The sequence below is a fragment of the Rattus norvegicus genome, chromosome 4, assembly GCF_021556685.1.
Source record: "Rattus norvegicus strain SHRSP/BbbUtx chromosome 4, alternate assembly SHRSP_T2T, whole genome shotgun sequence".
In the NCBI taxonomy this organism is placed as follows: domain Eukaryota; kingdom Metazoa; phylum Chordata; class Mammalia; order Rodentia; family Muridae; genus Rattus; species Rattus norvegicus.
In genome coordinates this window covers 156,509,099-156,523,426 of record NC_141537.1, presented here as the reverse complement: position 1 = coordinate 156,523,426, position 14,328 = coordinate 156,509,099, and the positions used below count along the sequence as shown (strand labels likewise).

General features: G+C 45.2%; 1 long non-coding RNA gene across 2 annotated transcripts; it reads left to right on the top strand.

Annotated features, from left to right (window-relative positions):
* The first annotated feature begins 117 nt into the window (after positions 1-117).
* Positions 118-14,097, top strand: LOC120102509 (uncharacterized). 2 transcript variants are annotated; one of them, XR_015686980.1, is made up of 4 exons: positions 118-369; positions 10,561-10,728; positions 11,924-12,037; positions 12,589-13,190. It is a non-coding gene; the product is annotated as an uncharacterized LOC120102509 (long non-coding RNA). The 2 variants fall into 2 exon arrangements; XR_015686981.1 differs by lacking the exon at positions 10,561-10,728 and having other exon boundaries at positions 12,589-14,097.
* The last annotated feature ends 231 nt before the right edge of the window (positions 14,098-14,328 follow it).

The window sequence follows — 14,328 nt, the reverse complement described above, 5'->3', positions numbered from 1 at the left end:
GACTGCTGTCCCCAAGGCACAGCCGCCTTCAGTCCCGCCCTGGCACTGTCGCCAAGCCCTCTGCACGCCCGGCCACGCCCCCCTCACCTCCAAGCTTTCGGTTTCCTCTAGATCCGAAGGAAAGCGAAACTCAGGCGGCAGGCGGGCGGGCCTGCAGGAGGAGGAGCCCGTGTGCAAGTGTGCTTACCCCAGGGAACCCGCAATCGCGTGCACCGGGATCTCTGCGTACTCGCCAGACCTGGCCCGGTAACTTCGGATACGCGATCTTTTTTATCTTCAATTTTAAGACTGGAAATACCCACAATTGCTGTACCTTCTGCTCTGAGAGCCAGCAGCAGATAACTCCCTTGCTGAGGCTGTCCCCAGAGGGTAAGGAGACAGCGATGACATTTACTGCACCTCTGTTAATTACCAGACGCATCGTTAAGAACTGAAAATAATTTTATCCACACAATGTTCTTTTGTGCCTCTACGTTTAATCCCAATTCTATAGGGTAAAATGTTAAATTTTTATTTTATCAAAGAGGTTATGACCTACTCAGAGCCACAAATTGTTAAATGCTGAAAGCAAGATTCTAACGGGACCTCTGACCAGTCCCACCCTTAGTGGAAAATAGCAGATCCGTTGCAATTAGCACACCAGGTGGCCATGAAGGTACAGATGTTCGAGGAACAAACACAGCCTAAGCCGAGGCTGGTTTGAAGGCTCTGAGATTGCGCACACACACACACGAAATGCTTGCTAGCTCCTTACAGATGAATCTCATATGTGCAGGCTCTCGGCAGAGGCACAGGGGGATGTGCTAGCTGCTGGGCTATTCGGAATGAGGTTTCCACATGTGCTTGTTCTGAAAGTGGTCCCCCAACCCCAGCACTGGACAAAGGTGACAGACAGTTACCCCTAACCCAAAGCTACCAGGACTTTATGAAATCTGTATTCGGTTTTGTTGTGGTTACAACATAAGATATGCAAGTATGTCTGCCTATAGTGTGTGTGTGTGTGTGTGTGTGTGTGTGTGTGTGTGTGTGTGCGTGTGTGTGTGTGTCTAGCATGAGCCATCCACAGTTGTTGATAATAAGCCAGTGTTTCCATGTTTGGAAATAGAAAATGGTATGGTGCCCAGGGCAACACATGGCCTCTTGATCAGTAGTTGAGGTAGACGTGGCATTTGCACACATCATGGACAAATACATTTAGTCTCCAATATATTTGCAAACGCATCAATCGTGTGACCAGCTTCTTCTGTCTGCTTGGTTGTCTCCAAAGACCAGGAAAATAAAAAACTGGGGAAGGGGGGAGGTTGAAAAGAGAATGTTACAAAATGTGATAGTTTTTGATCAACATATTATACCTGTAGAGTTCCAGGAAACAAACTGCATTTGTTTCTAGTGGTGATTAGCAAACAGCTCCTTATAGCCAGGTGACTTTTGTTTTGTTCGAGTCCTGCTTGTTCAGAGAAGCAAGTGATTGGCATCTGTACCATAACAGAACAGACTAAGGTCAATCTTAGACGGGAGATACCTGGATAATGCAAGAACCCATTGCAACTCTTATTGGGGCTCTTCCCACCCCTATCCCTGGTTTCTCCTTACCTTCCAGAATAGTTCAGGGAGTCTACCAGGAGGTAGACTGAGTGAGGTAGGCATCCCTACCTGTGAAGCAGCACCCCACAGCAACCCAGGAAGGGGGTTTGGAGGTGGACAGCAAAGAGGGGGCTGCCCACCATCCATGTCAGAACCTACGCTAGTTCAAGAATCCACTCCTACATAAAGTGGATGCAGCTTGGCTGGCCCTCAGAGCGTAGAGGACTGGAGTGAGCAGTTAGAGAGGTGTGCCTGTATATGTGTGCACACATCCCCTAGCTTGGCCCACTGAGAGTGCACGGATGGCTGACACTCAGAGGCATGTCTAGCACACTGCTTCTAGTTATTATTCTCAAACAAAGGAAACCAGAGATGCTTAGGGAAATGGTGCTTCCCAGATTGGGGCAAAGAAAAGCAAAAGGGGGGACCCCTTTCTGCCAAAAGACAAATGCTCAAAGAATGGGAGGGGGTCAGAAAATGATTTTACCAATGCAAGTGAATAACTGAGTAAACTGGGACTAGGGGGAGGTTTTAGGTATTTACACAGTGACAAAGGACTTTCCCTCGAGTATACAGCAGTTACCAGCAATATTCTTCATGTAATTTCACACTCTGGCTGCAGATAATGTAAGTAATGTAAACACTAAGTAGTCAGAAAGAAGTGTCCTTCCAGCGGCAGCGGAGGTCATCGTAGTCTGCAAAGTCGCAATCACACCAAGGAACAGAATATAACAAGACATGGTGAACAGAAAGGGACACAGCTCCCTCCTGCTAGTCTCCTGTCACTGACCTTTGACCTGACTGCTCCCCAAGAAGCGTCTGAGTAACCCAAAGTGACAGATGTTCTGCAAATCAGCCAGCTGTCTTCATTAATCTAGTCGAGGTCGTGAAAATCCAAGGTATGCGGAACAGTTCCAGGCTGGCAGGGACATGGTGGTGAAGAGAAGCCACGTGTCCTGAATTGGAACAACTGGTAACGCCTGGGAGGGAAGAGACATCATCTGGAAAGCATTCCTCTTGCTGGGGGTGGTGGCACACATCTGTAATGCCAACACCTGAGAAGCAGAAGTAGAGAGATTGCTTCAAGGTAAAGGTCAGCCTGGTATACAGAGTTAGACTTTGCCTCAGAAAGGAGGGAACGAGAACCTGCCCTTATATGGTACAGAAAAAGGCTTGAAGTACAGCTTTCCCATGGGCATTATATTGTTTCAGATTTTTAAATATAAAACAAAATTATGAAGTACTAGATCCTTTTCTGAAGATTGCTAATACAATTGTTTTGGTTTTTTTCCGTGCGAGGGAGGGAAGAATTTAAGTTCAAACCACAATAATACTTGTTCCTCAGGAGCTTTTCCTGAGGCTGGTCCATGCTGCCTACTTGGAGTAATTTTGGTCTTACCAAAGTCCCCACTGGCAGAATATCTAGCTTTTTGTAAAGTTAAATTACGAGAGAGAGAGAGAGAGAGAGAGAGAGAGAGAGATCATTGCCTAACCACCTCACTCAAAAACTTGTCACAGAAGAAATTGTTGACTGACTCAGTCTCCTCCCTGATGGGGAAAGTTCCTTCAGTGACAGGTCATGTCCAGAGGCCAGGACAACAATGCCCATAAAAGGGATAGACACTGTCACATGGAGTAAGAAAGTTTTGTTTTTTGTTTTGTTTTGTTTTTAAAAAGCAGTAGCTAATACAGTTTTAGTAATTCTTTACCATGATCACGTCTGTATGCTCCATCATGTGACCCCCCCATCTCCACAGCTTCTTCCCTACTTCCCTCTCTAGATGTTGACATGTCTGCACTCTGCTGTGGTCTGCATAGAGCCAAGAATAAATAATAATCTTCTCAAGATGTGAGTTTGATCTCCCTCAGCAGAGCCGTAGTCCCCGAGAAGGAGGTAGGTGGTGCTGAAGCAGACACACAGAACCTTAAGTTTCATTTTCCTAGCTAAAGGCTCAGAAGACAAAAAAAAAAAAAAAAAAAAAAAAAACAAACGCAGCCAGTGGTGGGGAAAAGAAAGTGTCTGTTACCTGCTCAGCCCTTCTCTGTCCTCAGCCAACGTATTGCTTCTTCACTGGAGGGCCCTTCAAACTTATTGCTAAGTGTCTTACTTTGGAAAATAGGTTTTGCACGTCGGGGAAAAGGAAATATTTCAATGACCCCAGCGTGACTCTTACTCGGTATTCGCAATATTTTGGGTACAGCCCTTTAAATGTTTCTCAGCCTTGAACACAGGCATACCAAACACACCACACACAAATCTATATATTTCTTTTTCCTATTTCCTGGATCACTTAGTTGTAAATTACAGACTGCAGATTGTTCAGCTCTGACCAATTCACTGTGTACCTATCTCCTAGAATCGAAGACACTTTATTATGTAACCTGGTACAATTTTCATAAAATTCGGAGAGTTTCTAAAGTCTTGTCAAGATCATAGGCCCTTGCTCCTCCTCCTCTTTTCCTAACTCTTGGCGTCTACTCATGTGATGTCCACGTCTATAATTTTGTTACTTCAAGCATGTCTGTGAAGGAGATTTACTAAAAAAATGTCTCAGGGACTGGTCAGCTGGGTAGAAGTTTCATGAAATGGAGAGACCGAAATGTTGCAGATCCAGAGACAAATTATACTTATTTGCCTAGCTTTAGCTCCCCTAAATAACCATCTCCCTGCCCACCTCTGTGTAGGAATTTAAGTCTGTGATTAACAGAACTTTTGGAACTTAGTAACTTACGAGACCACTAGGTTCCACCAATCCAAAAGCTAAAAATGTCATTAGATAGTGTCTCAGACCTGTCTTACTTTAGCCTCTTCTCTGATGTACCCACCACTATTTTAAAATTGCTTTGATTTGTGAGTTTCTTTGTTCTGCTACTAGGAAAGTACTTTCCTGTTGGAACATGGAACCTGAGGTAACCTAGCTCTGTGTTTCCATGTCATTGTCACTCAAATTTGGCTCCAGAATAAACTTTTACTTCCTTTGAAGCTAACCTTGTGTTTTTGTGTCAACTAGTTACATAAACAGATAATAGCGCTCTCTCTCGCTCTCTCTCGCTCTCTCTCGCTCTCTCTCTCTCTCTCTGTCTCTCACACACACACACACACACACACACACAATTCTTTTATTATTGATGAGTAATATCAATAGTTTGTTCCTTTTACTGAGTAGTATTTCATGGATAAATGTATTTGTTTAGCCATCTCGAGTTATTTCCATTTTTTATTGATTACACATAAAACCACAATTTAAAATTATGTTATTTTTCTGCATGGAGCTTTTCCCCCCTGGGGTAGATGTTTAGGATACAATTGCTGGGTGGCATATAGCTCCATGCTTAATTTTTTCAGAAGTATCAAATTCTTTTCCACACCTGACAACACGGTTTTACATTCCCAGTAGTCATGAATATGCGATTTGGTCACTGCCACCCTTCAGGCCTTTGCTGGTGTCACTGTTTCTTAGTTTAACCAATCTGATATTGTGCACAGTGATGGGCAGATTTAGCCCTCCACTGCTGCCAGTGGCCTGAGGAGTCTCCCACTTAGGGACCTCCATTCATATAAAGCCAGGCCCTTGACTATTTTCAGGACAAGTCAGCTAGCGTATTAAGGAGGAACTAGAGACAGAGCACAGTTCCAGATTTAAACACAGAGAGAGGGGGAGATAGAGAGGAGAAAGGGATAGTGAAGGCACGAGGGGAGATGACGAGAGAGAGAGAGAGAGAGAGAGAGAGAGAGAGAGAGAGAGAGAGAGGAAGAAGAAGAAGAAGAAGAAGAAGAAGAAGATAAGAGAAGAAGAAAAGAAGAAGAAGAAGAAGAAAAGAAGAAGAAGAAGAAGAAAAGAAGAAGAAGAAGAAGAAGAAGAAGAAGAAAAGAAGAAGAAGAAGAAAAGAAGAAGAAGAAGAAAAGAAGAAGAAGAAGAAGAAGAAGAAGAAGAAGAAGAAGAAGAAGAAGAAGAAGAAGAAGAAGAAGAAGAAGAAGAAGAAAGGAGAGGAAGAGGGAGGGAGAGGGAGGGGGAGGGGGAGGGAAAGAGCATCTTTTCAGGTTACTCTGTTCAAAGGATGTAACCCACACGACTTAAAGATTAAGCAGGGTGAAAATCAAGTTTAACAGTTAGAGCTGTTTAATTTCCTTGAAGAATTTCCTTTATAAATGAGGTCTGACAGTGGTTCTGTGAGGAGACGTTGTTGGAAATAAGAAAGGAGGTGTGTTGCCGAGGTCGTCTTCTAGACCTCGAGTACAGGCAGCTCCTTTGCTGTTGTGAACATCCTCGTCTGAGAGTTCTCGCAGATAACACACAACATCTCTGTGTCCAATCTTTGTTTGATTGGTTACATTTCTGACTCAGCCAGCAAGAAACGCAGACCGGGTCCCAGTATGAGCAGCTGTTCTGCCTTCCTGTGTCACCATCAGTTTTCCTCTAAAGCCTTTTGCTGTTGCTATGGCTGTCTTGTTCTGTGGCTGGGGTGGCTGCTGTTTGACATGTGGCCTCATGTAGCCCTGGGTGGCCTCAAAAAGCGCTGGGTAACATCCAGGTGGTGGTGGTGGTACATGCCTTTGATCTCAGCACTTGAGAAGCAGAGGCAGGTAGATCTCTGAGTTCAAGGACAGCCTGATCTACAGAGTGAGTTCCAGGACAGCCAGGGCTACACAGGGAAACCCTGTTAGGGTGGGGGAATCACTAGGTAACCAAAGATGGAGAAAAATCACTAGGCAACAGGAGATGGAGAAAAATCACTGGGCAACAGAAGATGGAGAAAAATCACTAGGCAACAGAAGATGGAGAAAAATCACTAGGTAACAGAAGATGGAGAAAAATCACTAGGCAACAGAAGACGGTCTTTACCTCTACCTACTCATACTCCTACCTCTGCCTCCTAAGTCCCTAGTCACAAGCCAGTTTGATAATTAATCCTTGTATATCTGTGCTTTAGCTAGGACTGGGTCAACTTTGTTTTTTTCCTTCCTTCCTTCCTTCCTTCCTTCCTTCCTTCCTTCCTTCCTTCTTTCTTTCTTTCGTTAATTTTCAACACATGGTTTCTCTGTGTAACCCTGGATAGCCTGGAACTTACCATGTAGACCAGACTGGCTTCTAACTCAAAGATCCGCCTGCCTCTGCCTCCCAGGCGCTGGTACCTACATGCACCACCACACCCAGTGAATAGCCAGTTTTCTTGAAAGAGACCACAAAAGGTCAGGAAACCAAGTAGTTACGCTGAAGAAAAAAAAAAAAAAAAAACTCCACATTGCAGTCTCTCACACACAAAAAAAGAATGACGACTCAGAATTGTGAAGGTTAACAGCTAAACCAACAAACAGGGTGGCACACAAGCCACTGTGAGGACCCCATATTTGTCACAACACGGGCTATCAGGAAACCGAAAGAACATAATGAAATCATATTAACTTGGGGTGTACTCTTGGATATTTGGGCCAAGTGGATTTTTTGTTGTTGTTATGATGTTTCTTTAAGTTTTATACTGAGGCTTCAGGGTTCAGTAGGAAAGGAAAAAAGTCAGAAGAACAGGAAAAACCTTGAATACTCAATTTCCTTTAGCGTACACCTTTAAAGAATTGGAGGAGGCTCGAGTACACCGTTGTAAGACAGCGCCCAGAGAGGGGCCGTCCAAGTTCCCTGTGGATGAGATTGCAAACTTTACAAAAGGCAGCTCCTGAAAGAGCGGGAGGGGCTGAACAATCAGCCAGAACGTCTCTCGTTTTCATAGAAAAAAAAAAAAAAGATAAGATCTTTATGAGCAAAGAACTGGCCAGCTAAACGTGCTTTGGAACCTAAAATGCGCTGATTAAAGATACTATCTCCCTGGGTGCCACCTTAAGGCTAATACATCTCCCAGCGTGAGAAGGGTTTCTGAGGCCAGGTTGTGGCTTAGGATTCACGATTCACACGTAAGGTAGCAACGTAACATCCGTGCACTGTTTTACCTGGCGCAGGACCAGTGTGTCGGTAAGGAAGTCATGCTAGAAGCCCTCTATCGCTGGGGACACCATACCTCAAGGAGCAGTTCCCTCTCCCAGACCGGACCGGTCTGTCACTTAAGCTAACAGACTTAATTCCTGGTGCTTCGACTTCTCACAGGGGATGTTGGGTGCTCCTCGAAGTGGGGGGACGGTAGGAACATACCCTGCTCCTCACCCCATGTCCCTTCCCCTGCCTGAGAATCAGAGGAGCCTGGCTGCAGGCTTCTTACTGCAAAACTATCCTCAGACAAGTATACGAAGATGCAAGGAGTAAATTACAGGAATCCATTTTCTAAGCGCGGTGAGCTTAAAGTCCACTGGAGTTACAGATCAGCAGGGTGAGCCAAGTGCCCCTTTCTCAGAGCAGAGCCTGAGGGGTTCCCCACTTAGGGACTTCATCAAGAAAAGCCAGATGCTTCTGTACCACCGAAAATAGTTTCAGGACAAGTGACAGGAAAGCAGGCTCAGAGATGTTTTGGATTTTGTAGTTTGATTTGGATTTTAATTTATTGGTTTGTGGCCGGTTTGTAATTTGGTTTTTTGTTTGGTTGGTTTGGTTTGGTTTTTGGATTTTTCAAGACAGGGTTTCTCTGTGTAGCCCTGGCTATTCTGGAACTCACTCTGTAGACCAGGCTGGCCTTGAACTCAAGAGATCCACCTGCCTCTGCCTCCCAAATACTGAGGTTAAAGGCATGCAACACCACTGCCAGGCTGTGTTTGTTGAGTTTTTGTTTGTTTGTTTGGTTGGTTGGTTGGTTGGTTGGTTGGTTGGTTTTTCTTTGTTTTGTTTATTTTGTTTTGTTTTAGTTTTGCTTTTCCCCTCCTACCCGCTTCCTCCTCATCTCCTTCCCACTACTCCATGGGTTAGTTTATTAAGCCGAACTAAGAGACAGCACAAGGTTTGAATAACTGTGAGTATTTAGAGAGATCCTTAAGACAGGAGCAGTATAGTAGAGACCCAACCTTCCTTCATCTTAGACTTTAAAGCCCTCTTATTCCAAAGACAGACTAGGTTTCTTCCTGTTCATGATCTGACCTGTTTCTCAAGGACTGGGCTATGCCCCACCTATAACCTTAACTAAAAATGGTTCTCTACTGCCTGTTCCAGGAATGGCAATCGTGTCTTCAAGATTCAAACAGTTGTTTGTAACCGTCTTGCAACACTACCTGTTTTTCAGCAGGTTGTTGTTATGGCCACCTGGCTACCATGCCTTCGTTTCAGGAGGGTGATAACCCTGCCTGCTTTACTCTTCAAACCCCACCCCCAGTTGGAAACCCCCTACCTCTGAGCTTTCTTTTTCCTTGTGAGCCAAGCCTTTTAACAGCTAAGCCATGTCTTCAGCCCACACCTGGGCTTTATGAAAAGCTTGTCTGCCTCACATCTGTTGATGACTGTTTGAACCCCACCTTAGGGAGGGAGACAGCCTGAGTACACAAATATCAAAGCCTACTTTGATTAATTGCTTGTTTTAATTAATTTGACCAGATGATTCAGGTCCGTGGTTTTTCTCCAGCACACAGCCAGGCGCCTGTAGCAGTACAAGTCTTTAATCCTAACACTGGAGCGATTAGGCATGAACTGATCAGGAGTTCAAGACTAGCCTCAGCTGCAGAGCAATTCAAGGCCAGTCTGGGCAACATGAGACCCAGTCTCAAAACATGAGAAGACGGGGAGGGGCATTTTGGGTGGGGGGAAAGGAAGAAGAAGAAGAAATAGGAGGAGGAGTGGAGGAGAGAACACACATGTCCAAAACAGGGTACAAGAGTCTCAAATGCATACATGTGCCCCTGCATAAACACGAACACACACGCACACACATAATTAATTACAATTAGGTTAAAATGGTGGGAGAAGTCTCATTTCCTCTCCATCTCGCCTATGACTTTTATTCAGTTTATAGAAATCTAAGACAGTGGCTACAAGGGATGAATGTTTAACTATCACACAGGCAAACTCTTCCTTGCCTCTGAGGAAGGGGACCTCAGGTCCCAGGTTGTCTTTAAGATAGCTTCTTAGATAAATCCAGGTAGAGGAAAGTGGAGCCTTTGAAATCCACCATCTTGAAAAAGAACAGAACTGACTGTGTGAGATAGATGATTCATACCCATTCCGAGCCCAGCAGAGTTCTTTAATGAACAGAGAAGAGAAGCCTTTTGTATACTCTCTTTGGGGGTCAGCTTCAAGCCTCCTGAATTCCAGTTAAACTCTGAAACTGGCTGCCTGAAGGAAAGAATGTCCTAAGGAGCCTTTGTGACTGGCTGGCTGACATCCCAAAACAGAGAACCCCAGGGAACCGGAATCTCCCACCCCAAGACTTCCACCCTAGAGAAGGAAAAGCTGAAGCCTGGGGCCAGCCAGAGAAGAGGGCGCTTTGCAGAGCCCAACAACTTGCTAATCCCCTAAAAGAGAGACGGAAACTGAGACAGGTCAGTGGTGGAACCATACTTGGCCAGGGCTGTTAAGTATGAGATTCTCTTACCTTCTACCTAAAGTCTATCTCCATGTTAACATGGGGGTTCTTGGAGGAGCTCTGGATATCTATATACCTCTTTTCAACGTGCCCACATTGAATTAATCGCCTTTTTCTGTTTGTCACTATTAATTTAGCTCCATTTTTAAAATTTGTTTTGTTTTATGTGCATGTGTCTGTGTGTGTCTGTGTGTGTCTGTGTGTGTGTGTGTGTCTGTGTCTGTGTGTGTGTGTGTGTGTCTGTGTGTGTGTGTTCATATGTGTGCGCATGTGTACCATTGCCCAGAAAGGCCAGAAGAGGGCCTTGGTTCCTCTGAAGCTAGATTTATTGGTGGTGGTAAGCTGCCCAAAGTGGATGCTGGGAACCAACCTTGGGTCCTCTGGAAGAGCATCACCTGTGGTTAACAAAAGAGCTCTCTCTAACCCCTCTTCCGTGGTTTTTATTTGAATTCCAAGATGGTAGACTTCTATCTGGCTTTTTTCATACCCCCTTCATTTTGTTTATTCTATAAGTTTCTGTTCCTCTAGAGAATCCTGACCAAAACAAGGACTCATCAAATTGCTAACAGAATCAGCATGTGCAAAGAAAAGTGAGCGTGCTACTGTCTTCCTTGGTAGCGTCACTATGGACCCAAAGCTGACGCCTAAACCGGAAGCCTGTATTTCTCGCTGAGAAATCAAGATAGCGCCACAAAGGTAAAGTTAGGGACGCGTGCGCAGCCACACACTTCTGCCCAGAGGAACATGGAATTGCATTTGATAAATCAGAGAAGAAAATAAAACTCACTGATTCTGTGTCAGCCATGGATTCTTCTAGGTCCTGGTATAAAATAAAACAAAATAAAAGTATTTTTCCTTACGGAATAAATTGTCTTAGGGGCTCCAGTGGAAGTGGCATGAGCCAAGTAAGCTAAACAAGGAATTTCCCAAAACGGTACAGTATAACTGTCCTTCTAATCCCGAATTTAGCTGGTATTTGCAGAACTTGCTTTTTACCCTGGCCCCTGGCCCCATTCTGAATATGTGTGCTTGTGTAGTGTGGGGGTGGGGTGGGGGTGGGGGTCCTGTGTGTATGTGTGTGTTTGTGTGTGTATATGTGTGTATGTGTGTGTATGTGTGTATGTGTATGTGTGTGTGTATGTGTGTGTTTGTGTGTGTGTGTTTGTGTGTGTGTATGTGTGTGTGTATATGTGTGTATGTGTGTGGGTATGTGTATATGTGTGTGTATGTGTGTATGTGTGTGTGTTTGTGTGTGTTTTGTGTTTGTGTGTATGTGTATGTGTGTGTGTGTGTGTGTGTGTGTGTGTGTGTGTGTGTACCACATATGTACAGGTGCCAAAAGAGCATGTCAGATCCCCTGGAGCTGGAGTTACAGGCTGTGAGTCGTTGCATGTGGGTACTGGCAACCAAACTCAGGTCCTCCGGAAGAACAGAGAGCACTCTTAACCACTGAGCCCCCTCTCCAGCCCCTACTTTACCTTCCTAAGTGGCCTCAAGCTGCTCTGTAGTAGGCTAAGATTCACACGCTGATATCCTGAGAGACAGCAGGTACCTCTCCTAGGGTACACTGATCTCCACTTCTAAAACTCCACACTTCTTCCACCTTCTGAACCAGGCCATAAGAGTGGAGCTGGCCTAGAGGTGCCCAAGTTCCCAGTAAGAAGAGGGCCCAAACAGAGGGAAGCCAGACAAGGACAAACAGCCTCAACCAAAACTCCCTTAAGGATGTTTCACAAACTTCCCTGAACCCCTCCCCCACCCCACCCCCTTCGCACTCCCTCAGACACACACATCTGAGGCATTGCTGAGACTGCCACTCACGTTCATTTTAAATCTAATTCACATCAGGTTGGTGTCTATTAGCGAATGTATCTCTCACTTCTGCCAGCAGAGACGAACGACAGAGCTTCCTAACAGCTCCTGCCACAGACATGTGCTCAGACAGCTGTACGGCTGGAGAGTCCACCTCCACGAAGGACATGTTCTGTGCTGCGCTTCCTACCAGGTATCTCCACAGAAAACAGACCTGGAGCTGCTGTTTGGTTTGGTTTGGTTTGGTTTTGAGCACCATGATCTCAGAGAGCAGGCTCTCTAAAGACAGTTGGCACCACTTCTTGCCTAAATTTTCTTTTCTTGGACAATGACACTCTACTTCTCTCAGGGCTTCCAAGGAATAGACTAGAAACTGTAGCTGCTCTTAGCTACTATGTGGGCTCTTCCTTTTCCCCTCCTTTATCCTCCCTGGCTTCACTTATCATTTGATAAGAGAGAACGAAGTATGGGGGGGTGGATCTAATTTCTTTCTTCTTGTTTCTTCTTTGAGCACAAGTACTAATAAACCACAACCGAGCCCATCTCTTGGGGCCCTAGCATTTATATGCCTTCTGAAAAGTTCCCAGAATTCCAAGTGTTATACACAACAGAGGTTGGCAAGACCACACCTCTATGACAGTACAAGGCAAATCACGGTCAGCTGCTGCAAAAGCAGCCCCATATCCCCACCCCTGGGTTTAAAACAAAAACATATTTTTATACTTCTGTGATTTTTTTTTAAAGAAACCAAATTTCCAGAATCCTTCCTGCAAGAAACCTTCGGAAAACAGGCCTGAAGAGGTATGCTTTGGATCCATAATCTAACAGGCTCAACCCTGGAAGTCTCACAGGAACTGAAATAACAGCCTTCCAATTGCTCCTGAGGTCCTGCGCTGTCAGCAGCAGGGATGCACTATACCTCCCATCCTCTCCTTGGCAAACAGCAGACTCGTTTCTCCTGTGGGCTATTCCATGAGGAACTCAGAAGCACAAGAGACTGAAACAGTGGAGAGGGGCCTGGTGTTGGGACCCATCTGAACTCCACCTTACTGTCCCTAGCACACACCTCTCTGTACCCGTGTCCATACAGAATGACCCAAAACTCCATCTTGAGACTGTTGAAGACCCAGAAGGAGGTGTATATTAAAGATTAGGTACCGTGGGCTGGAGAGATGGCTCAGCAGTTAGGAGCACTGACTGCTCTTCCAGAGGTCCTGAGTTCAATTCCCAGCAACCACATGGTGGCTCACAACCATCTGTAATGGGATCCGACGCCCCCTTCTGGTGTTCTGGTGTGTCTGAAGACAGCTAGAGTGTACTCACATATATAAAACAAATAAATCTTCAAAAAAAAAGACTCATAAAAAAAAATTAGGTACCATGGAAGCCTTCCTCAAGCCTCCAAGTGCTTATGCTTCACTTAGGAGACATCTAAGGCATCCATGATGGTTTTTCCTCTGAGGCTAGATAAACTCCAGGGCCAGCCTGACTTCCCACGCTTCTAGCAAATGCCTCTTTTTTTTAAGATTTATTCATTTATTATATATAAGTACACTGTAGCTGTCTTCAGATACACCAGAAGTGGGCGTCAGATATCTTTACAGATGGTTGTGAGCCACCATGTGGTTGCTGGGAATTGAACTCAGGACCTCAGGAAGAGCAGTCGGGTGCTCTTAACCGCTGAGCCCTCTCTCCAGCCCGCAAATGCCTCTCTTGCAGTCAGAATGCACACATGCCCCCTTCTGTTTTCACATTGCTGGTTCCCATGCCCAGTATCCCTGGACTCATGTGTCCTGGGCTCCATCCATGCACAGTGTCACTGCCTTTTGACATCTCTAAACATCATCTAAAGTGACCTTATTATTTTTAAATGTACCTAGGAAGCAGAAAGTTGTCATGTTTCTAACTCTCTGGCTCTTGGGACAGTGTCTGGGTCAGAGATTAGGCTGCAGGCACCATTAATTTCACTTTCTCTTTCTATGGTTTCTTTTTCCTATAGAAGAGGGAGTTAAGGCATCCTCGGATGAGGAAACAGGAGGAAGCAGACACACCTGCTGCTCTGTCTGTCTCTCCGAGTACAGTGGTAGAAAATGAACCCAGGACTTCACATAGGCTAAGCAGTTGCTCACCACAGAACTACTGCACCCCAAGCCCTCACGTAACTTTTATGACAGTTATTTTCTTGTAGTTGTTCCATTCTGCTGATGGTGATTGCTAATCTCTCACTGTGGTGAGATATAAACTATACGTCACAATGTGTGTTAAGTATGGAAAAACACATACAGACGTAGAGAGTCAGGACTCTTGGTGACCGTCAACGTCTAATGAGGGTCTTAGAACATAGCCCTGGTGGGAAAGCGATGGAGATAATCAAACGCTTGATGAACGGATGTGATCCATCCGGACAAGGTCAGGGCTGTGCTACGGATCCATCCCACGAGCGTCCCTTCCCTCTCTCTACAACACCATCCCAGACTGAGCTTT